The sequence below is a fragment of the Macaca thibetana genome, chromosome 4, assembly GCF_024542745.1.
Source record: "Macaca thibetana thibetana isolate TM-01 chromosome 4, ASM2454274v1, whole genome shotgun sequence".
NCBI classification, from domain to species: Eukaryota; Metazoa; Chordata; class Mammalia; order Primates; family Cercopithecidae; genus Macaca; species Macaca thibetana.
In genome coordinates this window covers 153,295,905-153,306,510 of record NC_065581.1, presented here as the reverse complement: position 1 = coordinate 153,306,510, position 10,606 = coordinate 153,295,905, and the positions used below count along the sequence as shown (strand labels likewise).

The window sequence follows — 10,606 nt, the reverse complement described above, 5'->3', positions numbered from 1 at the left end:
TGACTCAAATGTTAATCTCCTTTGACAACACTCTCACAGACACACCCAAGAACAATACTTTGCATCCTTCAATCCAATCAAGTTGACACTCAATACTAACCATCACAAGTCGACCCCTTGTCAACTTGAACCCATACACATCTCCTGAAATCATACATAATCTTCAAATAAAGACAATAATAAGGTCATAATTATGCCCAACATAATACAACTATCCTTCGTACAACCAGAAACTCACAAATCCCCAACTCAAATACTATTACATAAAGTTAACAATACTTAAATGCTGAAATGAAGTCAATAAATCTTATGTCACATGATAAAGGAAAAAAGAAATAAAATAAAGATATTTTCGTAGTACAAGTATATACATGCACAAAAATGTTCTTAACAAAACAGGGAGGAAATGCTCATGACAATTAACATTTTCTGCACCTGGTCATGTGGTCATAGCTGGTATTGATGACTACCTTCTACTATCCATTCTGTATTCCCTTTGCTTTCAGCAAGAACCTCAGCAGGTCATGGGTTTTTTCCTAGTGGAGTGATCCAAACCTTCATTCCTAAGAGGTCTGGGCCATTTGTAGTCCTGTCTGGATTGGGCTATTGTAGTTTCTCATTGACCTTAATCAAGGGTATGGTAATACTAAGATACACCCTAAAGGATTTTCTGTATTCCATGCATACTCTTCCTTACTTCCATTGTGGAGTAGTAGATCAACTTCATCTTGATAGTCTGGGTCAATCACCCCAGGCAACACTGTAACTCCCTTCTTAGCCTGTTGACTTAAAGGTAGGAGGAGCCCAAAGTGTGCAAGCGACAATCTGAACTTCCAGTGTAATGGAATTGTGTTGTGTCTCCTGGTCGCAGTGTTCCTCCCTTTGGGACTAAGATCTCAGAACGTAATGTTGCGGGAACAGGAAGCAAACATTTTGCTAGTGGGTCACTAAGGGTGATGGTGAGTGGTGCCACTTCCATTTTCCACCTCTTGATTCCTGGACCTGTGAATCCTGGCTATGGGAGAAGCAGTACCATATATTGGATGCTGATTCAGAGCATACACAGGCTTCTGGAGAACTTTGCCCCAGCCCTGCAAAGTATTGTCACCTAGTTGGCATTGTAATTGTGACTTCAAAAGGCCATTCCACTGTTCTATGAATCCAGCTGCTTCAGGATGATGGGGGACATGGTAAGATCGGTACATTCCACGAACACGAGTTCACTGCCACACTTCTTTAGCTGTAAAATGAGTGCCTTGGTCAGAGGCAATGCTATATGGAATATCATGACTGTGGATAAGGCATTCCGTGAGTCCACAGATGGTAGTCTTGGCAATATATTCTAATCCATACATTTACATATATAATTACTAAAATTTAAAAATGTTTGTCCTTGTACCCCCTAAAATTCACGCTTTTGGAATTATCAATCAAGTTCAATCCCACATTTTAAAGACAAGAAAAACAATATTTATGACTACACAGAAGCTGTGGACTGGAACACTGGTCTCTGTTCCTACACCACTGCCCTCTCCTCATATTGAGGAATTCTTGTGTCCTTTAATACTAACCCAGCTGGCCATACTTCATAATGAATCACAGTATGTTTTATTGGTAAAGCGGTTGGCATCTTTACGATAGGTAATTTACATGATGGAGATGAATTGCAATCCTCAAATTTAGGTGTGCAAGACCTATGGAATTTTGTTAATCAAATGAAATTTCCACCCTTGGTTTTTTGTTGTTGTTGTTGGCCTGCCTTCCTTTCTCTCTCTCTCTCTCTCTCTCTTCCTTCTTTCTTTTCTTCCTTCCTTCCTTCCTTCCTTCCTTCCTTCCTTCCTTCCTTCCTTCCTTCCTTCCTTCCTTCCTTCCTTCCCTCCTTCCTTCTTTCCTTCCTCTCTCTCTCTTTCTTTCTTTTTGTTTTTGACAGGGTCTCACTCTGTTGCCTAGGCTGGAGTGCAATGGCACAATCATGGCTCACTGCAACCTCTGCCTCTCTGGTTCAAGCGATTTTTGTGCCTCAGCCACCCAAGTAGCTGGGATTACAGGCATGCACCACCATGCTTGGCTAATTTTTGTATTTTTAGTAGAGACGGGCTTTTGTCATGTTGTTATCCTGGTGGCAACGTTCCTCCCTCTGGGACTGAGATCTCTAGGCCAGCAGAACGTAATGTCACCAGAGATGGCCAGGCTGGTCTCGAACTCCTGACTTCAAGTGATCCACCCGCCTTTTCATCCCAAAGTGCTGGGATTACAGGCATGAGCCACTGTGCTCAGCCTAAAATTTCCACCCTTAAGCTTGCATCCCACCAGCTTGGCAGGAAATCTAACTGCAGTCATACTTAGAGCTTCCCCCCTCCTCAACCCCAGATATGTGAGTCCAGGAGTCACAGGCAGAAAAGGCTTAGTCCCAGCCCACAGTGGTTACAGCCTCTGCCAGCCCATTGGTTCTTTCTCTCCCATGCTCTGCTGCTTCTGGGCTGTCCGGGTGTCTGGGACTGGTGCAGTGGGAAGGCCTCTGCCTGAGCTATAATCACACTCCAACTCCCAGGAGTCATTCCTTTGGAGAGTTGTCCGTATTTGGCGCAGACTGCGTGCATCTGCTTTTACATTTTTCATGGGTGTGGGCTCTACAAAAGACAGAATCTTGGATACCAGGGTACTTCTGCTTTTTGCAAAGCCTTGATTCTCAGGGCAAGAAGTCATAAAACCTGGCTCCCTGCTTAAAATGAGGGAAAGGGAGAATATAGATGCTGTGGCCTAAGTGTCCTTCAATATTCATGTGTTGAAACTTAATCTTCATTGGGGTGGTAGTAAGTGTTGGGGACTTTTGGGAAGTGATTTACTTGTGAGGGCTCTGCCCTTTTTGCACTCTTCCGCTCTTTTTTTTTTTTTTTTTTTTTTTTTTTTGAGACGGAGTCTCGCTCTGTCGCCCAGGCTGGAGTGCAGTGGCGCGATCTCGGCTCACTGCAAGCTCCGCCTCCCGGGTTCACGCCATTCTCCTGCCTCAGCCTCCCGAGTAGCTGGGACTACAGGCGCCCACAACCGCGCCCGGCTAATTTTTTGTATTTTTAGTAGAGATGGGGTTTCACCGTGGTCTCGATCTCCTGACCTTGTGATCCGCCCGCCTCGGCCTCCCAAAGTGCTGGGATTACAGGCGTGAGCCACCGCGCCCGGCCTCTTCCGCTCTTTCACCACGTAAGGACACAGTGTTGGCCCTCTCTGGAGGATGTAGCAACAAGGTGCCATCTTTGAAGCAGAGAGCAGACCTTTTCAGACATCACATCTGCTGAAGCCTTGATCTTGGACTTCCCAGCCACCAGGACTGTGGGAAAACACGTTTCTGTTCATTATAAATTACCCTAAGGTATTTCATCATAGCAGCATAAACAGGCTAAGACAATAGGGAAAAGAGAGAGTTTAGTAAATTGCCCTTGCACTCACAAAGTAGTTTAACTTTAAAAAATACATAATAATTTAAAATGGTAAACTTTGCAGAACTGGTCCTCAGTGATGTCACAAATGGCTGTGAGCATGTTCTGTGAACTGTTCTTACACAAAACAAGCCTGTCTTTGACATCTTTCTTCCCCCAAACCAGCTGGTAACACAACCCTCGGTGAAAAAGTATTGTACTTTTTAAAGGGTAAATTCTTCGGGTATAAGATCATTGTTTCATGCATAGAACTTGCTTAGCCGTGACTGAAATCCTATACTTAGCAATTTCCTTTTAAACTGGTGTGCTCACCTCCTTCCCACTGGGTTTAAGGCTAGTACAGACACTTGGGCACCTTGTGCCTGGCTCCATTGGTGTCGCCTGTGAAGGCTGGTGAGGGCTGATGGGCGCCCTGGCCTGGCTGGGTTCTCTTTGCTGATTAATAGCTGGCTGTGTGGAAGATGGCCTGAGTTCACAGAAGCTGGCCTAGCCCGTGCTCAGGTGTGGTCCAAGGATGTTGAGACTGTTTCCTGCCGTGGGGAAGGTGCAGGGCTGAGCAGAAGCTGGCCCTGAAGGTAGAAGAGGCTGCATCCTTCATTCCATGCCCTCTGCTTGCAGTCATTTTCCTTTTTTTGCCCATGTCCAAGTCCCTCTTGGACAGAAAAGTGCCTGGGGCCATTCTGTTGGATTCCAGTGACTGACAGGCCAGCAACAACTCAGAGCCTCCCTTCCCTCCAGTGCCCTCGAGGGTCAGGCTGCCATCCTGTATGTCCTTTCCCTGGACAATCAGGCCACCCGCTCTGCCCCTGACTTCCAGAGTCATTCCTGGGAATCCACCCACCCCACAGAAGGGAAGCTACTCTTAGGAAGTCCAAGATGACTTTCTGTCATTTTATTTCCTGCAAAAGTAGAAAAACCATACAGATTTGATCTCTGTGGGCACACTATTAAATGTTTAAAAAGTCAGTCACACAAACGAATGAAAACATCAATGTTTATGCATAGCCCACAGCAATTCATCATGATGTAAAGGAGCAGGACTGGATTCCGGGTCAGGAGGGCTGGGTTCGCCAGTCCACCGCGTTATCTGCTGCGTGAGAAGTCTTGGTTAGGAAAGTCACTGAACCTCACTGGGCCTCAGTCTTTTCATCTGTTAAGTGGTGCATGGTGGGGAGGGAAGGAAAGGAGAATACCTACCTCAGAGGTAAGTATTTTATTGAACAATAAAATTAAATCAACCAAAATCAGTAGCTGTTTGTATATCTTTGACAGTTTAATGTAGCCCCAGAATTAAACCTGTATCGTAGAAGGGAAGGGAAAGGGAGTCCCCAGAAAGAATCTGAAAATGTCTAGAATGAGCATTTCCTCAGGTTCAAGCATTACATTCTAACCTATTCTGAACTTGCTTGGTAATTTTGAGTTCTGCAGAGGTAACTGACCCTCTCTCCTTCTTTTCAAGTCTTGCCTCTTATTCCCACTCTCCCCTCCTCAGCCATCTGTCCTTTTGTTCATCCTCAGAGTCCAGAGGCGCCATCTGGTTCTTTCCTGGATGGCCTAGGGGTGTCAGATGCTGGGAAGAGACAGAAGGGTCCTGAACTACGGTGTCTCCTCAGGGGGCAGAATCCACAAAATCATCAGCCTTTCACCACCTGGGTGAACAATGCTGTACGTTTTTCCCTTAGGTTCCTGTGTCAAAACAACTGCCTGACTCAGGTGAGAAACTGGGGAGGAGGAAAGGTGCATTTTGTGGCATGAACATTCCGTCCACAACTGCAGTCAAGTTGGGGGTGAGGTGGGGGCTGTTACACTTAGGAGAGGAGCGTCTCATTAGGCATATGGGGGCTTGGTTTTAGGATCAACTACTGCAATGATTCCATTGCTTTGGAAAGGGTCACTCTGAAATTTAGGTGTTAAAGTCAGATGTGCAAATAAGTTTAGAATATCCATCACCAACCAAATAGGAAAATCCTTTTACTCTCTCGGCCAATGGTCTCCGAGCTCTACCTGATCATTCATTCATTTGTTTATAAGTGCCTGCCAGTGTAGGCCCCTGCCAAGGACTGCATTCTTTGGATCAGGGCCTGAATATCCATGAGCCCAGCCAGATGTTGGATTCCTTACAGCTGCTGGTCACCAGCTTATTTGGAAGCCTGGTTAAAAGCACCACATTTTCAAAGCGTTTCCCCACTCTGAGATAATTGTCTGCCTATCATGTGATGAAAACCCAAACCTATTTCTTTTTTTTTTTTTTTTATTATTATACTTTAAGTTCTAGGGTACATGTGCACAACGTGCAGGTTTGTTACATATGTATACATGTGCCATGTTGGTGTGCTGCACCCATTAACTTGTCATTTACATTAGCTGTATCTCCTAATGCTATCCCTCCCCCCTCCCCACTCCCCACAATAGGCCCCGGTGTGTGATGTTCCCCTTCCTGTGTCCAAGTGATCTCATTGTTCAATTCCCACCTGTGAGTGAGAACATGCAGTGTTTGGTTTTCTGTTCTTGCAATAGTTTGCTGAGAATGATGGTTTCCAGCTGGATCCATGTCCCTACAAAGGACATGAACTCATCCTTTTTTATGGCTGCATAGTATTCCATGGCGTATATGTCCCACATTTTCTTAATTCAGTCTGTCACTGATGGACATTTGGGTTGATTCCAAGTCTTTGCTATTGTGAATAGTGCTGCAATAAACATCCGTGTGCATGTGTCTTTATAGCAGCGTGATTTGTAATCCTTTGCGTATATACCCAGTAATGGGATGGCCGGGTCAAATGGTATTTCTAGTTCTAGATCCCTGAGGAATCACCACACTGTTTTCCACAATGGTTGAACTAGTTTACAGTCCCACCAACAGTGTAAAAGTGTTCCTGTTTCTCCACATCCTCTCCAGCACCTGTTGTTTTCTGATTTTTTAATGATTGCCATTCTAACTGGTGTGAGATGGTATCTCATTGTGGTTTTGATTTGCATTTCTCTGATGGCCAGTGATGATGAGCATTTTTTCATGTGTCTGTTGGCTGTATGAATGTCTTCTTCTGAGAAGTGTCTGTTCATATCCTTTGCCCACTTTTTGATGGGGTTGTTTGTTTTTTTCTTGTAAATTTGACCCAAACCTGTTTCGTTTTGTGTTAGTAAGAACTAGCTACTGGTAAGCACTTATTTAGTTGTATAACTGCTTTTTAATTTTGCATTTAGATTCTGAGAGTCCCTTAGATTCCATCATTTGGAAACCTGACTCTAAAAATACCAAATTATAGAGAAATTATAGCACAATAAGTATTTTAATCACTTTTTATAGCTTGCAATCATGTTGACAACTACAAATATTACTTGAGTATTATTTTAAAAAACATTCTGTAATGAGTGCTTTTGTTTTTCCATGTTCTTGAAACATGATGAATTTTGCTCTGCATGCTGCTTCATGATAAAGGAATATGAGAAGAGTGGTATCTTCTAGCCAACAACCTTTCCTTTCTTTATTTAAAAAGCCCTCTTGATGGGTTTGTACCTTCTCGAAGTAACTTTCAGCAGTGTTCATAATGTAATTCTATAGGCACCTTACAGGTGTCTCCACAGCCCTCCCCCATCCATCTCTGTCGCAACAAGAAATGCATTGGGGGGAAAAATGGCCATTTACCTGTGGGATTATAACCCAAACGATCCTCCTTTCCCTAACTCTCCAGTATGTTTCTTCCTTCCATTAATTTATCTTCTCTACACCTTAATAAAAACAGATTTAGATGTTCAATGAGAATGCTTAAATATTCTGGAGGGCAACTTTTCACTATAATTTCCAAGGTTGTAAAAAAACACTGTATTTTTAGTTTGCTAGTTTGCAGATCAGTGAAATTATCTGCCATTGATGACATCAGACTTTTGGGAGGTCTGTGGCCACAGTCTAATTGGAAAGTTACAGTTAGAATCTGATGAAATCACAGTGAGTGTTGCAAGAGACAGCCTTGCAGAAATTTGAAGATTATCCTGAAACTGCTTAGTGTAGTCTTTTAAATAAGTATTCCCATGTACTGTTCATGAATTATAACTAGCATGGGTGTTTTGTCATACCGTAAGCATTGTCAATGTCTTCTGTACATATGCCTTTGCTTTATAATTCCTCCATGAAACTGAATGCCAGCCACGAACATGGTCATCCTTAATCACCTTATAGCTCTGCCAAAGACTTAATAACGAAGGAATAGATAGGATCTTTTTGAGTCCTCTCTGTAATCCCACATAAGTCATGTTGATTGTGGGATATTGAGAGTTCTTAATTGCTTATCTCAATTCCCACTGGCTTCTATGTTTGTTGCATTTATTTATTCATTCTATCTTTATTGAACAATATCTATATGCCAGACACTGATCTATGCTCTGAAGACAGGCAGAAGTGTCAGACAACAGTTTACCCAATGTTTTCCATCCAAATCCAATTAACCAATATTCTCAATTTGGAACAACTCAAGACGAGCCATATATCATTGAGGTAGAGCTGGCAAGCAGTCTTGTGAGCTTGTTACTCTAAAAGTTAACTTCGTTTAATTGCGGGAGATAACTCTCAGAAATTTATTTAAAAAGGAAAAAAATTATGTTTCTCTCAGCTGAGGATGAAATAACATGTTGTGAAAAGCTTTGCAAACTCTAAGATGCCGCAGAAAGGTATAAAACTTTTTGTTGTTGTTCATCAACATCAAGATGCTCTGATTTGTGCTTTCTTCTGACTTTGATTTGATTTTTTTCAGAGATCAATATAGGGGACACAATTTTGGAAAGTGACATATGGGTGAAAGTGAATCTGCACGAACAGAACCTGATCATGCTGGAACCTTCTACCTTGCCTTCCCTTCTTGGACAATTTTGGTCTCATTCTCATTTACTTTCCTCAAAGAGACTATTTAAGGGGAAACTATAACTACTTGCCTCAAACCATCACTGTGAAATAGACACTGGCAATTCTATAGTGTTTGGTTCCAATAAGACAAAAATAAACACAAATTACATCCATTTAACTTTTATTTTAAATCATCTGCTGGGATCCTGGTCTTCTTCTAGCACCATAATTATGTATCAGTTAACAATCCAAGTTAGGAAGATTATAGGTATAATTTAAGGCAATAAAATGACTGGGGAACATTTTCTATAATTGTCAATTGAAATGAAATCTTTAGAAACGGCTGAATGACTTTTGGCAAAGTTAAGCCTTGGCCAAACCAACTGAAGATGACTGGTGATGTATCCAGCTCTCCAGATCAAGTGTCTGTTACATTCTGGGCTCTGACTGCTGATTGCTAATGTGTCAATGATCTATCTGTTTAGCTACTCTAGTTTAGCTTACCTATCTACCTTAGTTTCCGGTGTTCCAAGATATTGGTGGGTATTGTCTGTTTCATTTAGGATACAGGTTTGGCTACAAGTGACAGAGACCCAAAATCAAATGGCCTTAAATAAAGATAGTTTATTTTTCTTTACTATCAAAGTTCAAGATGGTTTAAGAACTCTGTTTTACTAAGTCATCGGGGACTTTTGCTTCCTCCTCATAGTCCGAGATAACTTACCTCCAGCTCTAGATTCCACCAGCACAGAGGAAGAAAGTGAGGGCCTGCCCTATCCCTTCAAAAGCACATCCTGAAAGTTACACACATCGCTACTGCTTATATCCCATCAGCTGTAAGTAGATCACATTGTCACACCCAAATGCAAGGGAGCTAAAAATTATTGTCTCTATTTTGGTTGGCTGTGTGCTCAAATAAATGAACAGATTTTCTATTACTGCAGAAGGAGGGGAGAATAGATATTAGGAACCGACTAGCGGTTTTTGGCTAAATATTGTATTAAACACCCGCTCATCCTCAAGATCAATGCTATATACTAGTGGTTTTCAAAGTGTGGTCTCTGGGCTAGAAGCATCAGAATCACCTGAGAACTTGATAAAAATTCAGATTCTTCCAACCTCCCCACCCTGCTGAATCAGCTCCTGAATCAAAAACTTGAATTGGTCAGGCATGGGGGCTTATGCCTATAATCTAAAACTTTGGGAGGCCGAGGTAGGAGGATCACTTGAGCCTAGGAAAAGACCAGCCTGGGCAACATAGTGAGTCTCCCATTTCTACAAAAAATTTTAAAAATTAGCTAGGCATGGCCGTATGTGCCTATAGTGCCAGCTACTTGGGAAGCTGAGGCAGGAGGATTGCTTGAGCCCAGGAGTTGGATGCTGCAATGAGCTATGATTGCACCACTGCACTCCAGCCTGGCTGACAGAGTGAGACCCTGTCTCTTAAAAACAAACAAACAAAAGAAGAAACTCTGGAAGTGGAACCTAGCAAGGTGAGATTTCACAAGCCCTCCAGGTGCTTCTGACGCCTGCTAAAGTTTGAGAACCACTGGTCTAGTAGGGAATGCTTTTCTAAACAGCCAGATGGGAGGCTGGGCATTAGAGGAGGAAATGAGTCAGGAAGGCCCAGAAGCAGTCAGCTCCTCACCCTTGACTGCTGTGGTCCTTTGTAAAGTCACTCCCTGTAAATTCCTCTTCCAGAGGCTCTGCTGGGTGGCCCAGCAGCCATGGCCATGTTGTTTGGTGGGAAGATTGCGGGATTATGAGCGGCCTTTCCCAGCAGCATACTTCATCCTTTTGTGACCTATTTTTTTCTGTTATATAAAATGAATTGGAGGTAGGGAGAGAGAGCAAATGACCTTGATGATCTCCTCCAGCCCTGCCACCTGACAGTTCTGTGCCCTGCTGGCTCCCTAGAGTCATGGTTTTGTCCTTTCCCACCAGCGGTGGAGATGGTGGAGTTGGGAGCTTAAAAGAAAAGACCCCAGAGTCAAACAGAGTTTGGGTTTGAACCAAGGCTCACTTGCTGGATGCGTGACCTTTGGCAAGTTGCTTAATTTCTCTGGGTCTCAATTTCTTCACCTATAAAGTAAGGATAATAAAGTCATCCTCACTGGACAGTTTGGGGATTTAATGAGGTGTATGTTTGTGTGTAAAACACATAGCATAATGCCTGGCATGAAGTAAATGCTAAGTAAATGTAGCTATTGCCATGGTGTGCATTTTGTAGGTCATTGGGACACACATCATCTGGACAACTGTTTCTTTCCACATACCTATCTTTATTAATCCCTCACACAAAGACAGGCCACGTATTTGTTTTCTCTTTTGTGAG

The 10,606-nt window shown here is 42.8% G+C and overlaps 1 long non-coding RNA gene across 1 annotated transcript; it reads left to right on the top strand.

The window, feature by feature from the left end:
• Window positions 1–3,567: 3,567 nt before the first annotated feature.
• LOC126953620 (uncharacterized) lies at window positions 3,568–8,434 on the top strand. The gene is made up of 3 exons (XR_007725278.1): window positions 3,568–3,644; window positions 4,953–5,147; window positions 8,183–8,434. It is a non-coding gene; the product is annotated as an uncharacterized LOC126953620 (long non-coding RNA).
• Window positions 8,435–10,606: the final 2,172 nt, after the last annotated feature.